This window comes from Oryctolagus cuniculus, chromosome 7 (genome assembly GCF_964237555.1).
Source record: "Oryctolagus cuniculus chromosome 7, mOryCun1.1, whole genome shotgun sequence".
In the NCBI taxonomy this organism is placed as follows: domain Eukaryota; kingdom Metazoa; phylum Chordata; class Mammalia; order Lagomorpha; family Leporidae; genus Oryctolagus; species Oryctolagus cuniculus.
Genome location: NC_091438.1, coordinates 43,249,763 through 43,257,222, shown reverse-complemented (window position 1 = coordinate 43,257,222; position 7,460 = coordinate 43,249,763).

Below are 7,460 nucleotides of genomic sequence, written 5' to 3'. Positions count from 1 at the left end.
TTGCATATGGGTGCAGAGGCCCAAGTACTTGGGCCATCCTCTGCTGCCGTCCCAGGCTCCTTAGCAGGAAGCGGGGCCGTCAGGACTGAACCCAGCGCTCCAGTGTGGGGTGCAGCCTTCTAAGTGCCGGCTGAACCTGCCGCTGCACGAGGCCAGCTCCGGCACGCAGGCTTCTTAACCACGGGGCCAAACACACATGCAGGAAAGGCCTCTTCGGGGCCTTTTAGGGGGGGAAGTGGAAGTAACACGTGCCAAGGCCCTGAAGAAGACAGCCCTTGGTGCCAAAGAGAAGGAAGAGCCGCCATGCAGAGTCGGGGGGAGACTGGGGGCCGGAGCATGGCCGTGTGAGGTGGGGGCAGGGACCTGACCCAGCCGGCGGCTTCAGGTCCCTGGGGCTGCTGGGTGGCTAACAGAGTGGGTGCCAGGAGATCAGTCAGGGCTTAAGGGGGGAAGCTAGGTGGGAAGTGGGCTCACACGGATGCAGTGGAGATGCAGCTTCAAGAGGGTTTTTAAAGATTTATTTATTATTTGAAAGGCAGAGTTACAGAGAGGCAGAGGCGGAGAGAGAGAGAGAGAGAGAGAGAGAGAGAGAGAGGTCTTCCATCTGCTATTTCATTCTCTAGGCGGCCACAATGGCCGGAGCTGTACTGATCCGAACCCAGGAGCCAGGAGCTTCTTCAGGGTCTCCCACGTGGGTGCAGGGGCTCAAGGACTTGGGCCATCTTCCACTGCTTTCTCAGGCCATAGCAGAGAGCTGGATGGAAGTGGAGCAGCCAGGACTCGAACTGGCGGCCATATGGAATGCTGTCACTGCAGGTGGCGGCTTTACCAACTATGCCACAGTGTGGCCCTCCCCCCCCCTTTTTTTTTAAGGTTTATTTTATTTGCAAGACAGGGTGACAGAAAGAGAGGGAGAGATAGAGAGATAGATAGATCTCCATCTGCTGGTTCGCTTCCCAAATGCACCCAACAGCCAGGGCTGTGCCAGGCTGAAGTAGGAGCCTAGAAGTCCATCTGAGGCTCCCACGTGCGAGCAGGATCCCAAGCACTTGGGTCATCTTCTGCTGTTTTTCCCAGGCATATTAGCAGGGAGCTGGATCAGAAGTGGAGCAGCCGGGGCTCAAATCAGGACTCACAAGGGACGCTGGTGCCACAGCTGGCAGCTCTGTAGGCCGAGCCAGGGTCCTGGCCCCCTAGCAGTATTCTGGGAAAGCCAGCAGAGGGGCGTGGCCGAAGCGTGGCGGGGAGGGGTGGAGGACGGCTTCCGGTGCCTGGAGGATGCTGCTGAGGGGTCTGGATTGAGCAGCGGGGGCACAGATGGCACTGAGCAGACCAGGGAGAGGTGTGAAACAGGGAGAAATTCTAGATTTCCGGTTGCAACATTTGGGACACCAAGCAGTCACTGAACGGCGCAGGCAAACAGTGGGAACTGTCCGCTGAGCACTTTCTGTGCACCCTGCGGACCAGGCTCCCTTGATCACCTGACGACCTAAAGCAGGCCGGATGGAAGGGCTGTTTCATGGAGGAGGGCACTGGGGCTGAGGGGGGCGTGCCACACACCTTCTGTCGCCACCCCAGGCCCCTTCTCTGCCCCTCTGCTCTTGGTCCGGAGGTTGAAGGTCTTGCCCTGCGGCTTCTGAAAGGCGTGGCCAGTGGAGGGGACACCCTCCACACACGCACCAAGACCCGTGTCGTCCCTGCCCAGGTCTCTGAAGGTCACAGCTCCTGCCACAGGGCCTTGTTTGTCCAGATCCTGGGAGCCGTTCTCCAGGTGGCATCCCCCAGGCCCTGCCGCGGGTAACGGAGCCCGCCGTCACCAGGTCTGGAGACTGCCCTCTGCCTGCACCTGGGGCACACACTTCTTAATTATCCAGTCTGAGGGTTGTCCGGTTCCGGATGGCACCCAGCCCCATATACTTGTCTGAGGCTAAGGGTCCTGTGGGGCAGCAAGGCTGGGGTTGGGGGGCCTGGTCCCTCGCCCCTGAGCCTCGTGGAGGAAAAGGGGGGAGCTGAGGCTCTGGAGCTGGCAGAGAAAGAGGCGGGACGAAGATGGAGGCCTTCCCAAGGGAAAAGGAGACAGCCGGACAAAGGTGGTCAGCAGGGGGAATGTCTAGCGTCCAGGGGACCCAGGCCTCGGGCCTGCAGTTGGGAGCCTGGCACTCTAAGGCAGGTCCGGCAGTTTGGAACCGATTCTAGAAGCAGCTGGAGGGCCCCCATTCCATGTGATGGGCAGCGGCTGGGCAGGGTGACCTGGAGTAGCCTTTGCCCTGCCCAGCTGGGACCTGAAATCAGGCTACATGGGAAAAGCAGAGAGGCTGCACTTTGTGACAGGGTCAGGTGTCCCTGCGCAGGAGCCCTACCCACGAGAAGACTAGGGGAAAGACAGCAGGGCCCAGGAGCCAAACAGAACGTGTGTGTCATGTGTGTCACTCGTGTATCAGCTTTGCAGGGGGCCATGCCCCTGCCCTCCCCCCCACAACTCCCTCATCATGGGCGTGAAACTCCACAGCCACCAGGCAGGCAGCCATTTAGGCACATGCTGGATGGGGCCCCCACCACCGGCCTGCCCCATGCGGGGCGCTGTGGGAGGCCACCAGCAGCCCAGGTCCCCGCTTCAGATGAGGACGGAGACGGGAATGCTGGCAATCGGGTTTAATAAAGCGAGCCGTGGGGGCTGGCGGGACTGTGCGCAGCACCCTGAGGGGCACAGGAGAGACCCAGCGTTGCGCGGGAGGGAGGAGGCCGGGTGGCTTCACAGAGGAGGTGACCCTAGCGGTGAAAGGGAACGCAGCCAGGGGCTGGGCCGGCCACTGCTTGGACCGTGCATACACACACGCACGCACACGCAAACGCGCACCCGCACCGTGCCACGGGAGGCGCGGACGCACCCGCTGCGTACACAGCCGCACACTCACGTGTTCGCGCGCTAGCTCACCACACCCGCGCACGCAGGCCACGCCTTGCCCGCCGTGTGGTCACACGCAAAGAGCCGCGAGCAGCGTCCCCGAGCCGCCGGCGGCGGGGTAGCCGGGCCGGGGAGGGGCGCGAAGGCGCCCGGAGCGCCCGTGTCGCCGCCTGCCCGGGGCGATAATGAGCATTCGAAGGGCGCTGCGCGATAGCGTTCGTGGAACCGACCGAGCGGAACGTGTACCGTTCTGAGCACGCACGTAGGGCGACTCCCCTCCGCCCGCAGGAATGGGGGGGCGGGGGCGGGGGCGGGGGCGGGGCGGGAACCCTGCTCGCACAGAACGTGTGCGAGACGTGCCGCTGTTTGTTTATACCAGGCAAAGGTACAGGGCGCAGGCGGGAGCCGCCTGTGCAGCTCCACCCCTCCGCGGCCGCTGCATTCCCCCACACCCGACCAGTGTTCCGAATTTTCCGTGCGTTGTCCCAGAAACCGACTATGCCGATACGTTCCCCTTTTATGCAAATGAAGACAAAAGCACAGATCGGGTGTGCTGTGTCCCGCGCCCCACCCCGCTTTGTGCTAGATCAGGACTCCTTTCCCCTGGAGAGAGGACTTAGTTTTGCTTTATTTTATTTTATTATTATTTTTTTTAAGAGGAGAGAGACAGATCTCCTGTTTATCTGCTGTTCGCTCTTCAAATGCCTGCTGAGCCAGGCCAAAGCCAGGAGCTGGGAACTCCATCTGGGTCCCCCACGTGGGTGACAAGAACCCAAGTACGGGAGCCTCACCCACTGCCTCTCAGGATGTGCATTGGCAGGAAGCTGGAATTGGGAGCTGAGCCAGGGCTCCAACCCACGCCCTCTGATATGGGATGCAGGTGTTGAAGCGGCCATGTCAAAGGCCCACCTCACTCACAGCTCTGTAACTTCCTCCCTGACATCCGTCCACCCTCACTTATGTATGGGAGAACTGGCCAGAGAACTAGAGGTAGGGGTGGTCTGAGCCCAGGCCATTTCTTAAAAAGTAGAGTTTTATTTATTTCAGAGGCATATCATCAGAGAGAAGGGGAGAGAGAGAGGGAAAAAGAGAGAGCTCTTCTGTCCTTTGGTTCACTCCACAACAGCTGGGGCTGGACCAGACTGCAGCCAGGAGCTGGGAACTCCATCCGGGTCTCCTACACAGGTGGCAGGAGCCCAAGCACTTGAACCATCATCTGCTGCCTTCACAGGTGCATTAGTGGGAACCTGGATCCAAAACAGAGAAGACGAGACTCAGACTGGCCCTTAGATAGGGATTGCTGGGTTTTCAAGCAGTGGCTTCACTGGCTGTGCCGCAGCCCCAGAGTCTTTAAAAAATTATGGTAAAATATTCATAAGAGGAGCTGGCTCTATAGCATAGCAGGTAAAGCCGCTGCCTGCAGTGCCAGCATCCCATATGGGTGCCGGTTCAAGTCCTGGCTCTCTACTTCCAATCCAGCTCTCTGCTATGGCCTGGGAAAGCAGTGGAAGATGGCCCAAGTCCTTGGGCTCCTGGACCCATGTGGGAGACGGGGAAGAAGCTTCCAGCTTCGAATTGGCACAGCTCTGGCTGTTGTGGCCATCTGGGGAGTGAACCAGCAGTTGGAAGACATCTCTCTCTCTACCTCTCTCTGCCTCTACCTCTACCTCTGCCTCTCTGTAACTCTGCCTTTCAAATAAATAAATAAATTTTTATTAAAAATGCATTAAGACAAAATTTGCCATTTTCACCATCTTTAGGTATATAATTTACCTAATTATATTCACATTCACAGTGTTCGCAACCCTTATCACTGCCGATTTCTAAAATTTGGGAGGCTGTGTTGTGTTGTAGCGGGTAAAGCTGCTGCTGCAGCACCTGCATCCCATATGGGCATGGCTCCTGTCCCAGCTGCTCCACTTCCAATCCAGTCTGGATTGCTACTGGCCTGAGAAAGGCAGGGCAACATGGTCCAGGTGCTTGGGCCCCTGCACCCCCGTGGGAGATCTGGAAGAAGCTCCTGGCTACTGGCTTTGGTCTTTCTCAGCCCTGGCCATTGCGGCCATTTGGGGAATGAACCAGTGGATGGAAGAGCTCTCTCTCTCTCTCTCTCTCTCTGACTTTCTTTCTGTATTTATTTATTTATTTACTTGACAGGCAGAGTGGACAGTGAGAGAGAGAGAGAGAAAGGTCTTCCTTTGCCGTTGGTTCACCCTCCAATGGCCGCCGCGGCCGGCGCGCTGCGGCCGGCGCACTGCGCTGATCCGATGGCAGGAGCCAGGTACTTATCCTGGTCTCCCATGGTGGCGCCGGCCATAACTGACTTTCAAATAAAATAAATCTTGGCCGGCGCTGCGGCTCAATAGGCTAATCTTCCGCCTAGTGGCACCGGCACACTGGATTCTAGTCCCGGTTGGGGCACCGGATTCTGTCCTGGTTGCCCCTCTTCCAGTCTAGCTCTCTGCTATGGCCCAGGAGTGCGGTGGAGGATGGCCCAAGTGCTTGGGCCCTGCACCCTCATGGGAGACCAGGAGAAGCACCTGGCTCCTGGCTTCCAATCAGCCGCGCCGGCTTTTGGAGGGTGAACCAACGGCAAATGAAGACCTTTCCCTCTGTCTCTCTCTCTCTCACTGTCCACTCTGCCTGTCAAATAAATAAATAAATAAATCTTAGAAAAAGTGTTTGCCTACTCCAGTTATCTCATACAAGTGGAAGTATATGATTTTACCCTTTGCACCTGCCTTATTTCACTTATAATCTATTCAAGGCTCATCCTTGTTGTAGCATGAGTTAGAATTGCATTCCTGAATCTGACATTGTGGCACAGTGGTTTATGCTGCTGCCTTTGACAATGGCAACCCCTTGTGAGCGCCAGTTGGAGTCCTGGCTGCTCCATGTTGGGTCTAGCTTGCTGCTAATGCACCCAGGGAAAGCAGCAGAGGATGGCCCAAGTACTTGGGCCCCTGCCACCCACATGGAAGACCCACCTGGAGTTTTCCAGGCTCCTGGCTTCAGCCTGGCCCAGCCCTGGCCATTGTGGCCATTTGGGGAGTGAATCAGCTGATGGAAGATCTCTCTCTTTCTCTCTGTAACTCTGGGCCAGATCAGGGACCCAGGTACTTGGGCCATCTTCTGCTGCCTTCCTGGGTGCATCAGCAGGGAGCTGAATTGAGAGTGGAGCTGCCACAACATCACAAGTGACATCTTAACCTGCTGTGCTATGACACCGGCCCCAGTAAAGATCAATCTTTTTTTTTTTTTTTTTTTTTTTTAATAGAGAGTTGCATTCCCCTTTAAGGCTGAGTCCACCATATCTCTGTACATGCTGTGTTTATCCATCCGACTGTCCATGAACTTCTGAGTGTTGCCACCTTCCATGAACAGTGCTGCCACACACGGTGGTGAGGGGCCCAGGCCCCTGGAGCAGCCGTCAAGGCCTCTAGCATTTTGCCCAATTTCCAAGTGAGGGTAGGCAGTGGTGAGAGGATGGGCAGACTGGAGAGCCACGGAGAGAGGGGTGGGGAGAGGGGGAGGTAGGGGACAAGGACAAGAAGACTTCACCACTGCCTGCAGCCAGGCTTCCCACCGACGTCCTCTCGGTGGCCGCAAGACCCCTGCTGACTTCAGTCCTCACCCCCACTCTGCCCCCGTCACCCCCACCCGGCCCTTCCGGTCCAGGAACAGTGACCCCCTGGCTGTTCCTCAAACCGAAGGCCAACTCCAGCCTCAGGGGGGCGCTGCGTTTGCTGGTCCCCACGCCCCCTGGTGGAGACCGCCTTTCCCCTAAACAGCCAAGAGCCTTGCTTGGAGCTACCTTCTGGCTTCCTTGCAGGTATTGTGTAACCAGTGAGGCCAGCTCTGATCTCTCTACTGAAACGTAAGAACTTCCCGGTGCTTTGTCCCCGATCAGGGCTCCACTTTTCCAGGTTGCACATTTGTAAGACGTATGTCCCGGCCCAGGCTACGTGTCAGTCCCACAGGGGCAGAGATTTGGCCGTTGTCCCCTGCTGTATTCCTACTGCCTGAGAGGCCTTCAATAAATGACTTTGAAATTATCGATTGATTTTCATTTTATTTGAAGGGCAGAGAGAGAGAGGGAGAGGGAGATTTTTCATCTGCTCGTTTACTCCCATGAAGCCTGCAACAGCCAGATCAAAGGCAGGAACCAGGAGCTCCATCTGGGCCTCCCACATGGGTGGCAGGGACCCAAGTACTTGGGCCCTCCACTGCTGCCTCCCAGGATACACGTTAGCAGGAAGCTGAGTGGGAAGTGGAGTAGCTGGGACTTGAACCAGGCTCTCCAATTTCGAGTGTGGGCATCCCACAGGGTGAGTTTGTCACGGTACCAGATGCCCGTTACAATGTATAAATTGTGAATGAGGTGAGAGTATTTTAGGCATGGAAAGCCAAGACACTCTGGCAAAAACAAACAAACAAACAAAAAACACCTAAATGAAAGATCCTTGCGAGTGAGATCCCAGTGGAAAGAACGGGGCCATCAAAGAAGGAGGTACCTTTCTCTGAAGGGAGGAGAGAACTTCCACTTTGACTATGA